Source organism: Amblyomma maculatum, chromosome 9, assembly GCF_055883805.1.
Source record: "Amblyomma maculatum isolate TAMU_Amacu chromosome 9, ASM5588380v1, whole genome shotgun sequence".
NCBI lineage: Eukaryota > Metazoa > Arthropoda > Arachnida > Ixodida > Ixodidae > Amblyomma > Amblyomma maculatum.
Genome location: NC_139352.1, coordinates 123,833,669 through 123,849,017, shown reverse-complemented (window position 1 = coordinate 123,849,017; position 15,349 = coordinate 123,833,669).

The following is a 15,349-nucleotide window of genomic DNA, read 5'->3' as shown; positions in this document are numbered from 1 at the left end:
AAATACGTGCTCACTGGGAAGCTTAATCAGGATGTTCTTGAGAGGTTTTTTTGGAATAATTCGCTAGGCAGGTGGTCAAAACGAGCATCCGTCGATGCCGACATTCCTTCAGTTCTACAACATGCTGTCCATGTATAGACAGATCAAAGCCACCCAAATTTGGTAACTGCCAGATCCAGAATGTAAATGAGTCTTACGCTGTCAGATTTTACATCAGCATTTCAAGATGATTCGAACCAGGAAAGTAAACTTCAGAAGCTGAAGCGAAACCTTGATGGCCTTGTTGACGCAGAAGTAAAATGTGAGGACATGTTTGATCATACTTACCAATCTGCAAACGTGGAAGACTGTATTATATACTATCTTACTGGGATTTGTGCCGAAAAGCAGGGGCTTGTCGCACCAACACAGCTCTCAGAAAAGCCTAAATCAGCCTTTGTAAACTGCAAGACCAGTGGAAAACTGCTGCATCCCACTACCAATATATTTAATCTCGCTTCTGCCACAGAAACTTCTTTTCAGAAAGCAAGTTCGCTTACGAGCAAACTCTGGATGCGGACACCGTTCATTTCGCGTCCCTCTCTTAAGACTGACATAACTGCACAGATCTTGCACTACTATATCTCAATGAGAATGCGTCAATACTGCCAGAAAAAAAAAACACATGAAAGGGCGAACAAAACAAGAGAGCAATCCAAACTGGTCTAGAGTGAGCAATTTTTGCAGCGATGACTCATTGTGTCGCCAGAGATACGCACTATTTCAAATGCAAGTATATGATATGTATTTTGACGGGGAGAGCAGATGTGCAGTATTGAATGGCATTTGGGTACCTTTTATGTTTCATAGCTCATTAGGAGATGAATTGGGTGATTGCATCCAAACACTGAAAATGAAAAATGCAGCGAGAGAACTTCCTGATCTATTGGAGTCTTCTATATGGCATATGATACATTTTACGAGTTTCCACAGTTCTGCACATATTTCTCATGCCTGTTTCATCCCTCTGGTTTTATTTCCCTATGCTTTCGACTGCCCTTAATTTTGCCATTTATCTGAGCCCACTGCTATGTCTTGGGGTAACAGCGCGGAACGTGGACGGGAGCACATGATTAGAAGACGACACAACGAGCGCTGACTTTCAACAACCTTTTGTTGTTGTTGAAAGACAGCGCTCATTGTGTCGTCTTCTAATCTTGTAATGCATAACCAACATGCCCAAGCTGCTATTCTAACCACTGCTGTGTGTATCGAATAAAAGTTGTGTTCTTTTGTTTCAACTTCTTCTGGATGGATGGATGGATGGATGGATGGATGGATGGATGGATGGATGGATGGATGGATGGATGGATGGATGGATGGATGGATGGATGGATGGATGGATGGATGGATGGATGGACGGACGGACGGACGGACGGACGGACGGACGGACGGGATGAATGGATGGATGGATGGATGGATGGATGAACGGACGGACGGACGGACGGACGGACGGACGGGATGGATGGATGGATGGATGGATGGATGGATGGACGCACGGACGGATGGACGGACGGACGGACGGACGGACGGACGGACGGACGGACGGACGGACGGACGGACGGACGGACGGACGGACGGGATGGATGGATGGATGGATGGATGGATGGATGGGTGGATGGATGGACGCACGGACGGATGGATGGACGGACGGACGGACGGACGGACGGACGGACGGACGGATGGATGGATGGATGGATGGATGGATGGATGGATGGATGGATGGATGGATGGATGGATGGATGGATGGATGGACGGACGGACGGACGGACGGACGGGATGAATGGATGGATGGATGGATGAATGGATGGATGGATGGATGGATGGATGGATGGATGGATGGATGGATGGATGAACGGACGGACGGACGGACGGGATGGATGGATGGATGGATGGATGGATGGATGGACGCACGGACGGATGGATGGACGGACGGACGGACGGACGGACGGATGGATGATTGGATGGATGGATGGATGGATGGATGGATGGACGGACGGACGGACGGACGGATGGATGGATGGATGGATGGGATAGATAGATGGGATGGATGGATGGATGGATGGATGGATGGATGATTGGATGGATGGATGGATGGGATAGATGGATGGATGGATGGAAGGATGGATGGATGGATGGATGGATGGATGGATGGATGGATGGATGGATGGATGGATGGACGGACGGACAGATGGATGGATGGATGGATGGATGGATGGATGGATGGATGGATGGATGGATGGGATAGATGGATGGATGGATGGATGGACGGATGGATGGATGGATGGATGGATGGATGGATGGATGGATGGATGGATGGATGGATGGATGGATGGATGGATGGGATAGATGGATGGATGGATGGATGGATGGATAGATGGATGGAAAACTTTGAAAGAGCGCAAACACACACGACCACTAAAGACAAGAGACGAGACACAAGCGCCGACTGTCAACTGATTATTATTGGAGCAAGGCAACACCTATATACACAGCAGCTTACATAAGATAAGAAGTTTCAGTAACGCACGTGCGAGCAAGAGACACTGGGAAAAAAAACGAAAAACTAAAAAAAGCAAGATGCTCAAGGGGTGAACAAATTAGTCGCATCCAAAAAACAGACCTCAGCGTTTAAGATAGATATCGAAGGCTTGCTAATGCATCTGTTGCCATATTTCGTGATATGAAAGGCTTCCAAGCTGTGACGTGCTGTCTTATCAATGCTCTTGCCGAGATTCTTCGTCTCATTAAATCGGGCCACGCAACCGCTGCAATCACTAATATGCGCAACTAAATGTGCGTACTTGTCTTTAAAATTCTTAACATTTCTTGAATGGTCCCCTAATCGATCATTGATGCAACGGCCGGTTTTGCCAACATACACCTTCCCGCACGTCAAGGGAACAGCGTAGACCACTCCCGTGGAACAGGTCACAAACCGACGTTTATGATTAATTTGGCACCCACTCTTTTTCTGGCCACAGATGCGGGGGCATAGCCCTCCCAACTTACTGGGTGCCGAAAACACAACCGGCACACCGTGCCTGTTGGCCACTTTTTTTAAGTTGTGAGTGGTCTTGTGTAGGTACGGCGCAACCAAAGGTTTTTCGGCCTTTTCCCGATTACAGCCGCTCTTTCCTGTTCCATGCTTGAACTTCTGGAGGAGGGTCTCACATACAGCAATCAAGATCGAAGAGGGGAACCCCGCCGCTAAAAGTCGGCTTATCTGATTAAGGAAGCTATTTTGCATTCGATGCGGGCACGATTTCTTGAGAGCAGATTCCATGCATTGCAATGCTATCCCTCTTCACAGTCTTGGAATGCGCCGAGTCATAAGGCAGCAGATCTTTTTTCGCTCGAGGGTAGTAAGACCAACAAACGTGTGTTTCGCAGAATGTTAGTTCGAGATCTAAAAACTGTAAAGCAGATGAGTCAGGTAGTTCATGGGTAAAATTTAGCCCAAGTCCATGCTTTTTGAAAGCTATTAAAACTTCACCTACTGTAGAGGGGTAGGTGAAGGTAGTCTGTTTTCTTAAAAGCACTATAAAGTCGTCAACATATCTAAAAATCTTTAAAATCCTTCCCCCATTAAAATGCTTATCTAAAGCTTTGTCGACCTTAGATAAAAAAATGTCACACAGGGTGGGAGCCACGCAGGAACCAATACAAATGCCATCGCGCTGCAAATAAGGCAGGTTGTCAAAAACAATAAAAGTTGACCTCAAGTAAAACTGTAAAAGATCAGTAAAACTATCCACAGTAAAACCTGTCGCATTCTGGAAACACACGTCGCCGTTAGCTTCAATACAATGGATGGATGGATGGATGGATGGATGGATGGATGGATGGATGGATGGATGGATGGATGGATGGATGGATGGATGGATGGATGGATGGACGGACGGACGGACGGACGGACGGACGGACGGACGGACGGACGGACGGACGGACGGACGGACGGACGGATGGATGGATGGATGGATGGATGGATGGATGGATGGATGGATGGATGGATGGATGGATGGATGGATGGATGGATGGATGGAATATAGGAGCGTCTCCTTCGAAACGGGGTGGTAGCAGTAGCTACCATGCTCATTTTTCTCCCTATATCTTAATTATTGTTTTAGATTGGTTAACTGTACCATCATTCTTTTTCTTGAATTCGTCTCTGTTAGCTCTGTTTTTAGCCTCAGACGGAATACCTTTAAATGGCCTGAATTCCCTCATGCTCTTTCGCAGAACGCGCAGTAGCGTGTACTCTAAGAGATGATGGCACATAATATAGCTATGAAGAAGTTTGTACAGAAATATTATATCTACTCTGACAACGAAGGAAGATTCAGTTAGGTGCTCCTGATGGAGCGAGAGGAGGAAGTTGCAGAAGGAAAGCGATATCGAAATAGCCGTAAACGTTTTTGCTGTACTCTGTCAACCTTGTCCAAGTTCCATTTGCAAGTGCCATCCCAAACAACCGACGCGTACTCCAAGAGCGGCAAGCATATGGACAGGTACAGTTGTAAGAACGGAAATGGAGTACGGAACTCTATCGAAAGTTTACAAACGAATCCGAGTGTACACAAAGCCCGCTGAGCAATGCGTTTAGTAGGAGAGGAGAAGCGGAGGGTGCGGTCAAAAAGTACACCAAGGTCATTAATTTCATCAACTCTGTCCAACAGCAAAAAATTCACAGAATAATGGTAGAGAAAGCTGTGCGTTTTACGAGTAAATTTGACAACCCTAGTTTTGGAAGAATTGAGGGTAAGTCCATTCTTCGCACACCAATCAGAGAAAGCAGATATGTCCGATTACAATAACAAGCAATCTTGAAAAGAATGTATGACCTTGAATATTTTTATATCATCAGCATAAAGAAGAAACGAGGAGTGCTTGATCGCGGAGGAAACATCACTAATAAAAACGGAGAAGAGAAGCGGGCCTAATACAGAACCTTGAGGGACTCCACTCCCTTGACACTGAAAAAGCAGGAGAGATCAAGGAGATAGTTACGTAGGAGGGCTCCGAGTGAGACTTCGACGCCAGAGAGTAGAAGCTTTTCAAGAAGTAATGAGTGAGTAACAACGTTGAACGTTTTGCTCATATCACAGTACACAGTGTCAACCTGACCTCTCTGAAGGACTGCTGCAGAGGCATACGTCATAAACGTGGCTAGGTTAGCAGAAGTAGAGCGATCCGATATGAAGTCATGTTGATTCGGTATGATGATATGTTTGAGATGGAAGGAAAGTACGTTGTTTAAAGCTAATTCGAAAGCTTAGAAGTTGCACATAGAAGAGAAATCGGACGATAATTGTAAACATCAGATATGTTTCCTGACTTGAAGACTGGAAACACGCGTGCCATTTTCCACACGCGAGGAAAGGTATAATTTTTTAAACAGTTAATAAACATAGCGGTCAGTACTGGTACAAAAACACAACTGAAGGCTTTTATTATGGCCGCTGGAATGCCATCAGGTCCAGGAGACAAAGATGGTTTCAGACGCTTAAGACTCACAGTTATCAACTCCTCGTCAAAGAGAACGAAATTAGATGGTGCACCAGATGGGAGGCATGCGGAATCGCAATGTGTAGGTTTGTGATTATAATAATAATTAAAGAGCCCTGCAGAATCTGCATTGGAGTAATGAGAAAGCACGGATGCTGCTGTTGGTTGCTTCTGGTTGCTTCCAGTAGCTTAATTCACTTCTTGTTTGCCCATTTTAGTCTTTGGTACTTTGCCCTTTTTCGGCTATACTTCCGGTTGCGTGACGTCACATCCTCTACCTCACATTACATCACTTCTTGTTTACTCTGCATGGGTCTGATATTCTTCCCTTCCCAAAATTTCTGACCGCATTTTTGCTATCGCATAGTATTAATTTAGCCTTGGTACCGACACAAGCGAGCGCTACTGCCAATTCCTCCGCCGCGTTGGCGTCTCTCGTGCGGCTTGAAGCCGATACTACAGGTGCTCCTGTTCCGTCGACTACTGCGGATACGGCTACTCCTTGCCATCCACATGCAGCATCTACGTAGGCCACTTGTTCTGCTGGTTGTTCTCCCATTCGTTTCTCGTAGGCTCTGGCTCTATGCCCGCCCCTCTCTTTGTTATATTCGGGGTGCATATTTTTTGGCATAGGCGGGACGCGTATCCTGGCTCTTATCTCTTCCGGGATATCCACTGTCTTATGAGCAGTGTATCCCGGTTGGATGTCTATCCATTCCAGTATTTTTCTGCCTGTTTCAGATTGGCTAAGTCGCTCCAGCTGAGCTATTCTAACTCCCTCAGCTAGCTCGGCCCATCTGTTGTGGATACCCATTTTCTCAAGATGTGGATATGGGAAGTCCCAGAGCCCTCTTGGCACATTTCCTCAGTATCCTGTCTAGTTTATCTATGTTCTCTTTGTTCATATTTAAGTAAGCTAAACGAGTCCTCGAATCGAGGCCGCTTGAGCGCAACGTGGAAATTATATGGATACCAGCACATGAATCCATTGCAGGGAATGAGGCTGCTCGCGAGTTTGCCCGAGCTCTCTATCACCGGGCGGCTGCCGAGCAGCCCTCTTGCATGGATATAAAAGATAGCCTAATCTCGTATAAAGAGGTTACAGAGCACTATAAACTAAGCAGAAGGGTCTATCCGCCGCCAGACCGTTCCCTCGGAAACGGGGAGGCAATTGCATGGAGGAGACTACAAGGGGGCAATCATATTAGTCCCTTTTGGGTATATGCAACAATTTCAAAAGATGAAAAGGATTTACATTGCATAACATGTGGGAGATGGGGCACTCTAGATCATATTATTTGGGAATGTAACAACAGCCCAGGAGCTAAAGAAAATATAGATAGAGACGCCTGGGAGACCCTGCTGCGAAGCGAGGACCCCGCTCAGCAGCAGCAAGCCATCCGCCTGGCGGCTGAGGCCGTGAAGCAACAATGTATATTCACCAGACCTTAGTTCGCGAGGCTCCTGAGTAAGGCTCCATCAGGCCTGCGTGCCGGGGAGTCCGAAACGGAGCTTCTTCTCGGTGGAAATAAAGGTTTTCAACAACAACCTTTTAGTCTTCGGTACTTTCAAATTGCGCGCCAATTCCTTCCTTTGCCCCTTTTTTTTCGGCTACAGTTCCGGTTGTGTGATGTCACATCCTTGACGTCATAACCACTACGGCACCCGTTTCTCTCTTTCCACTTTCCACCTTCCTCCCTTCGCTTACGGCGAGGTACAGGCGTCCACAGAACACGTGTGGCAGATACTGCGCCTTTCATTTTCTGTGAACCAGTTATTCTTATTAATTACCTAATAACTTATTGGCCTAATTATTTTTTCTACAGCAAAGACCTCTGCAACTATTTTAACAAATGACACTGACACACCCGAAGAAGCCGCAATTGCCTTGGCGGTCTCGACGAGCCAAGAACACGTCGTCATTTTCACTAATGCACAGTCTTCATGCAGAAACTACCAAAAGCGAAAAATTTCCAGCAGAGCACTTCAAATCCTCCGTCGCACCACAACTCATCACCTCCCAGATACCTACATCATATGGACTCCGGGACACACTCACTTGGAAGGAAACGAGGCCGCCAACGCCTCAGCCTGAGGATATGCTAACCGGGCACCACTTCCAGAGGGATTTCGGAGAACACAGGATGTACCCAAGATATATACTGAGAGACATCCTCCAGCATTACAGACTTGACAGACGAAAATATTCCCCACCCCACAAGAAACTAACCAGAGAAGAAGCAGTCACCATCCGAAAAAACCAAACCAACAGCCCCGTCCACGGCGCCTTACTACACAGAATCTCGCCCACCACCAACAGATATGAATGCACAATTTGCAACGTACCAAACACCCTACAACTTATGGTGTGGGGATGCAAGGGATCAAACCAACAGCCACGTCCACGGCACCTTACAACACAGAATCTCGCCCACCACCTACAGATATGAATGCGCATTTTGCAATGTACCAAACACCCTACAATTTATGGTGTGATGATGCAAGGGATCAAACCAACAGCCACATCCACGGCACCTACTACACAGAATCTCACCCACCACCTACAGATATGAATGCGCATTTTGCAACGCACCAAACACACTACAATTTATGGTGTGGGGATGCAAGGGATCAAACCAACAGCCACGTCCACGGCACCTTACAACACAGAATCTCGCCCACCACCTACAGATATGAATGCGCATTTTGCAACGTACCAAACACCCTACAACTTATGGTGTGGGGATGCAAGGGATCAAACCAACAGCCACGTCCACGGCACCTTACAACACAGAATCACGCCCACCACCTACAGATATGAATGCGCATTTTGCAACGTACCAAACACCCTACAACTTATGGTGTGGGGATGCAAGGGATCAAACCAACAGTCCCGTCCACGGCACCTTACAACACAGAATCTCGCCCACCACCTACAGATATGAATGCGCATTTTGCAACGTACCAAACACCCTACAACTTATGGTGTGGGGATGCAAGGGATCAAACCAACAGTCCCGTCCACGGCACCTTACTACACAGAATCTCGCCCACCACCTACAGATATGAATGCGCATTTTGCAATGTACCAAACACCCTACAATTTATGGTGTGATGATGCAAGGGATCAAACCAACAGCCACATCCACGGCACCTACTACACAGAATCTCACCCACCACCTAAAGATATGAATGCGCATTTTGCAACGTACCAAACACCCTACAACTTATGGTGTGGGGATGCAAGGGATCAAACCAACAGCCACGTCCACGGCACCTTACAACACAGAATCTCGCCCACCACCTACAGATATGAATGCGCATTTTGCAACGTACCAAACACCCTACAACTTATGGTGTGGGGATGCAAGGGATCAAACCAACAGTCCCGTCCACGGCACCTTACAACACAGAATCTCGCCCACCACCTACAGATATGAATGCGCATTTTGCAACGTACCAAACACCCTACAACTTATGGTGTGGGGATGCAAGGGATCAAACCAACAGTCCCGTCCACGGCACCTTACTACACAGAATCTCGCCCACCACCTACAGATATGAATGCGCATTTTGCAACGTACCAAACACCCTACAATTTATGGTGTGGGGATGCAAGGGATCAAACCAACAGCCACGTCCACGGCACCTACTACACAGAATCTCACCCACCACCTAAAGATATGAATGCGCATTTTGCAACGTACCAAACACCCTACAACTTATGGTGTGGGTATGCAAGGGATCAAATGGTACTATAACCACTATGGCCTTAACCGAAGAGCAGTGGGAAACTCAGCTGTCAAGGCCCAGCCTGGAGGATCAGCGTAGTCTGGTCAACCGGACTTGGGAGATGACTCGGATGAACGGCTCCCTGGACTGAGGAGGCTGCCCACCTAGGGATGAATATTTCACGCCTGCTGCGAATAAATGTTTGTCTCTCTCTCTGTAGCAGCATTACGTCAGCCTCTATCGATTGACACCACTCATTAACCTCTACCACTTCTCAATTACCCGCAACTGCTGCGGACACGATTTTACCGACGCGGTTTGCGGACACGGTCTGCGGACAGAAAATGTAACGCTTTCGCGTTAATAATAAAATCATGTTTATTTTCGCTACTAAAAGAGGTGGCTGGAGTAAAAGCTATTTGCTGCTTGACGACGCTCCAACCACCTTTACATCAGCAGCATCGGCAAGGCGAAAACTACATGCGCCAAATTTTCCTATTCAACAAGCCCATTCTAAGGCGAAGAAAAACTATTGCATCGAAGTAGACATAAAGAGCACAGGTAACATAATCTTAAAAAAGAACTGAAGGCAATGGATTGTTACACGAAGAGATTGCTAATGTGTCCATGTGGCATTGCAGGAACATCTAGGTGCTGGAAATCAATGTCGTTCAAAAGGGATGGTAGTGAGTACTTTGTACTTTCAAATCCAAATCCAGTACGTGAAATAGGAACAAACCATCGCGGGTGGTACAAAAAACGCAGGTTTTTGTTACTGGTGAGGATTAAAACCAGACGCAACGCTGGACTGAAAACGGAGTTTATTGCTAAGAAACTCAATTGCAGCAATCCTGAAGAAGAGGAAAACACATAGAAGAAGAAAGGGAAAAGGACGTTGATAAAGACAAGGAGACCCCCTCAAATCACTTTTTTTCATGCAAGTATACTTCAAAAATTTTCTATGCTACCCAATTCTTGCCAATCCCCCTCTGCGGGTATGTACCATAAGTTATTTGGTCAACAACGACTCTCGTGCCCCTGCCGGACTTGCAGCCGTTCACCAGCTTTCTCTGCCTCCTCGACCTGTGCAGCGCTCCGACGTCAAACCTTCGTCGTAACAACTTGGTGGCAGGCGCTGGGTACGAATACCCTCACGACGCATCCCCAACCGCTGGAGCCTCGCCGGAGCCGTCACCTCGCTGGTCTTCCTCCCATTATTCTGAGAATGCAGCAGACAACTGAGCAGTCCCGAACAACAACGCTAAGCATTCTGTCCCCGTCTGGTGATGTATCATCCGCTGCCTCAAACGCGGCGCTACCGCTTCGAGAGCCTCGTTCTTTTGACGGTCAAGCAGGGGAAGATGTTGATGAGTGGCTCACTTACTTTTAACGTGTGAGCAACATCAACCGCTGGGATTCGGTGGCAAAACTCGCGAATGTGGTATTCTTCTTGACGCAGACCGCCTTGATATGGTATGAGAACCACGAAGACTCTCTGACCACTCGCGAAGGCTTTGTAGAAGCTATCAAAGAATATTTTGGCGATCTTACTGCAAAGAGGAGGCAAGCTGAGCAGACACTTGCTCAGAGAGCTCAGACAGCAGGTCAGACTCGCACCACATACATCGAGCAGTACTGAAATTATGCAAGACCGTCGACAGTGTGATGACCGAGGAAGACAAGGTAGGCCATCTGCTCAAGGGCATTGCGGAAAACGTCTACCACTTCCTCATTGCCAAAGACAACTTGAGTTCGGTCACCGACGTTATTTGACACTGCCGAACATTCGAGGCCCTCAAGACACGCCGTATTGCACCAAAGTTTGGGTCACTGGCAAATGTCATTACCGTGGCCAGCGTCGAAGAATCTGGATCCCCAAGTCTCCTGTGCGCCATACGTGAAACCGTTAGGGATGAAATTTCACTACGTAAACTGCTTGCCCGGCCGCCCTCTGACTTCGCGGATGAAGCATACGTTTTTCCAGCCCATGCGCGTACGTGCCCACCAACGTCCAGCTATACACCAGCCAATGACACCGACTTCGTCTTCCGTGAAGACCTGGACACCCCGCGACCCAGGCCCAACCAGATTTACCGGCAATTCTCTTATCAGCGCAGAGACCCTCGGTCGAACTCCAACCGTACACCGCGCCTACAGCGGGAAAGCTACATCGACCCGGAACCTACATTTCAATATTCGACGCGTCCTATCTTGCAAGAGTCCAATGAAGCGCAGCTGCTTGATCGGCCTATTCCCGTGTGCTACCGGTGTGGTGTCGCGGGTCACATTTCCCGCTACTGCAATCGGCGCGCACAGAAATCCTCCGGCGGCATCGAACCGACGCGCCGTCCAGCCCTACATCGACAGCTATCGGCCAGAGCATCCCTCCCGGGACCCCGCAGCCATTCTCCAGCGTCTGACCACAGTGTGACACCGTCATTTCGTGTGCGCCGTTCCCCGTCACCACGGCGCCGATCTCCACCACCAACGCAGGATAACTATCCAGCGCGGCCAATGGAGGTGAGGTCGCTGGACAATGCGCTGCTGCCTATTATTCCTCCGTCTGTGTGCATGTTAAAGAACAAGGTTAATGTGCTTGTTGATGGTTCACCTACGATGGCGTTGGTAGACACTGGTGCTACCTGGTGCAGTAATGAACAGGAGCGCAAAAAAAAACAGGGAACACATAGAAACAGGACTAGCGCAGACTACCAACAAAGTTGGTAGTCTGCGCTAGTTCTGTTTCTATATGTGCTCCTTGTGTCCTGGTTTTTTGCGCTCCTGTTTTGCACAATGCTTCACCGACTCGCCCACACAAAGGTATTTCAGTAATGAGTTTAGATTTTAAGAACCTTTTGAAGAACAAAGTTATATTTGTTTGGGACAAAAATGCTAATTTTTATGGAGTAAGTGGAGAGTTATTGTATCCGGTTGGGGTATGCAGCGTTAAAGTTTCTTTGGGGGACACAGTATTTCCGGCGGAGTTTGCAGTACTGCCCCGATCTACACACGATGTAACCTTGGGAATTGACTTCCTGCGTATTTGCGGCGCTACAGTTGATTGTCGAACGGGAAAGCTATCGGCTTGGTTCTCTTCCTCGTAAACTTTTGGAAGAGACGCCAAATTATGAATATGTTTTGTGTGTAGTCGTACCGCCCACATTCTGCAGTTTGCGCTCAGGTGTCCTGCTCCCGTCCTATTATTGACTCTTTTGAGGTTACTGTGGCGCCTCTTAATTTACAGTGCGTAAAGAAAAATGTATTAGTACCGCATTGTTTGGTTTGCGTGAAAGAGGGTCGTACCGGACTGGACTATAAATTGCTCACCGAAGCCGGTTGTTTTTCCAGCGGGCTCTATACTAGCTTCATGTAGCGCAGCTCTCCCGAATTATGTGACTCTCGTTACTTCTTCCCTTGATAACCCCGCTGTAAGGCCGCAGTGAAAAGCGACTCGCACGTGGAGTCGCGCTGGCGGTCGATCCCCCCCCCCCCACGCGCCGAGGCCAAGGAGCGAGCGCTGTTGTTTTGTTTTGTTTTTTCTTTTTCTCCCCTTTTCTTGGGCGCGGGCTCGCGGGGTGCACGGGAGGCATGGTTTGTTTCGTCCTTTCGCCCCGAGGCGTCGCCAAGACGCGAACGCAGCCGGGAACAACAATGGCACGCTTCTGCGAACCACCTTACGGCCAGCAGAGGGCGACAATAGGCGCGACCCCTACCCTCCCCCAAGTAGGCAATCAGCCCAGCGTTCTCCCGCTGTGCCGCGAGACAGTCCACGCGACGGCGACTGTACACTGCTCTGGGACAGTGCCCCTCGCACCCTTTTCCTCGAACGGGACGGCTGAGTGACCGTCTCGAGATCAGCCGCGGCGTGTCTTTCACAAAGGCACAACTGCAAGGTCGCGTCGCAAACACGCTGAGGAGGGGAGGCAAAGACAGGCGCCGTGTGAGAGGGTTTGGGGACCGGCGAGTGGAAAGAGTGTGTGTTTTGGATGTTGTATTTTTATTTGAAGTAATTAAGGACCTGGGTCCGAGATTATTCCCAACCCACGGGGGTTGTGGCATGTTTTTCAATAATTTGATTGGCTGCTTTATTTTCGGGGCGGATCACCGAAGGTGACCGCCCTCGGGCCTTTGTTGATGTTTGTCATCAAAAAGCGGTCCTCGGACCATGTTTGTCAGTCAAGTTTGAGGCTCCGTGCTTAGCACGTATTTACAGTCCCTAGGCTTTAACCGAAATGCTCGGTAGAAAAGTAAGGGCTTGTAGAGGGACTTCTCTGTGTGAGAGTCTATTTTGTCTTAAGTTGCAGTTGTCTGTGTGACTTGTTACTGTAACTGTTTGCCAATGTAAATATTTTCATCTGTAAATATATATCTCCTCCTGACCATCATCAGATCATCGTCTACTGTTCTCGTCGTCTGCTTCTGTACCGGCCGAACAACGAACATAACATCACTGGCGCAGTACGACAGGGTTCGGCAACCAGCGACCACGAGCATCACCCAGAGCACCCAGGCCCTGGGAACCCACTAGGCAACAAGCGTCCGCACGTCCAGCCAGAAGCAGCAAGGTGATCCAGGCCCCGAACCAGAGGCAGCGTTCTGGGGAAGGACTCCGGCGAGGCTGCGGCACCAAGGACGGAGGCTCCAACTGGCGACACCAGCACGGGTAAGCGGGATTTCTTGCGCTTTGTTGAAGTGGCTATGGCTCAAGTGTAAAGTGGCGTATGGTTTTAACACGGAGCATGATGGCGAGCGTAGGCGAGAGAGAGACAGGGGGAAATATAACAGATGACAGCGAGCAGTCGGAGCATGCGACAACTCAGCCGGTAGCAGGAGCGCTACGTGAAGTAGCGGAGATGTCGGTATCCGATGCGGTTGCAATTCGCCGTATGGAACTAAATTTTGAGCTGGAAAAATTGAAAATTCTTTCACAGGAACGCCTAGAGTTACAGAAACTTGGGCTAGATCCAGCGGTTGCAATGGCGATAGCGGGAAGCGGGCAGACGTCTGTAAGGTCAGACATTGACGATCAGCGTCGAATGGGGCCCGATCCAGTCTCCCAATGCGCTAAAGTCCTTAAGGGACTGAAGCTGCCGTGTGACGCGGACGTGCCGTTATGGTTCGAGGAAGTCGAGAGAATTTTCACGACGTTCAATGTGCCAAACGAAAGCCGCGTTCACTTAATTATGCCAGCACTAGCTGAGCGTGTCAGGTACCTTCTCCGTAACCTCGGGGACGATGAGTGTGGCAGCTACGAGTCGGTAAAAACAGCCGTTTTAAAGGAGCTGAAGCTTAACCCCTCAGAATACCTCGAACGCTTTGAGCGCGCGACGAAACGCCGCGATGAAACTTGGGCGCAGTTCACCTCGCGCACTAAGACGTACTTTCAGTACTACCTTCGGTCACGGGACGTAGAAACCAAAGACGACCTGGTATCATTGATCATCGCAGATCGCATAAAGGGTAGCTTGAGCCCTGAGGGCTTAGAGTATGTGCGTCTTCGTGAGGAGGAGAGGTGGCTAAAACCGGATGAAATATCCGACGTTCTCCAAACGTTCGAACAGGCTGAAGGCAAGGGGCTCGCAGCGAAACAAATTGTTGTGTATGCGGAAAAACCGAAGGGACCCCAGCAAGCGGCGAACAATGATAGCAAACGGCCAATTCAGTGTTATGAGTGCCGCGCACCTGGCCACCGAGCCAAGGAATGCCCTCGCGCTTCACAAAACGTGCAAAAGAAGGAGAAACACGCTCGAGCTCAAAAGGTAGCTGTAGCCAACGTAGAGACATGCGAAACACCGGCGTCAGTAACCTCCCAGACAACCCTAGTAGCAGAGATGAAAACGCCCCAGTCATTCGACGAGGTACGCAAATCGAAGCTACAGCAGGTGGAGATTGAGTGCGCAGGGATACCGGCGACAGCTATAATTGATACCGGTAGCGAGATCACCGTGGTTAGGGAAGGCCTCGTGCCAAGTATATGTCGGGAGCCATCCGGCTCGATAAAGCTAGTTTCGGCTTTTGGGGAGACGGTTAACGCTAAACGGGTCACTCTTGCGGAAAGCATCAGGCGACC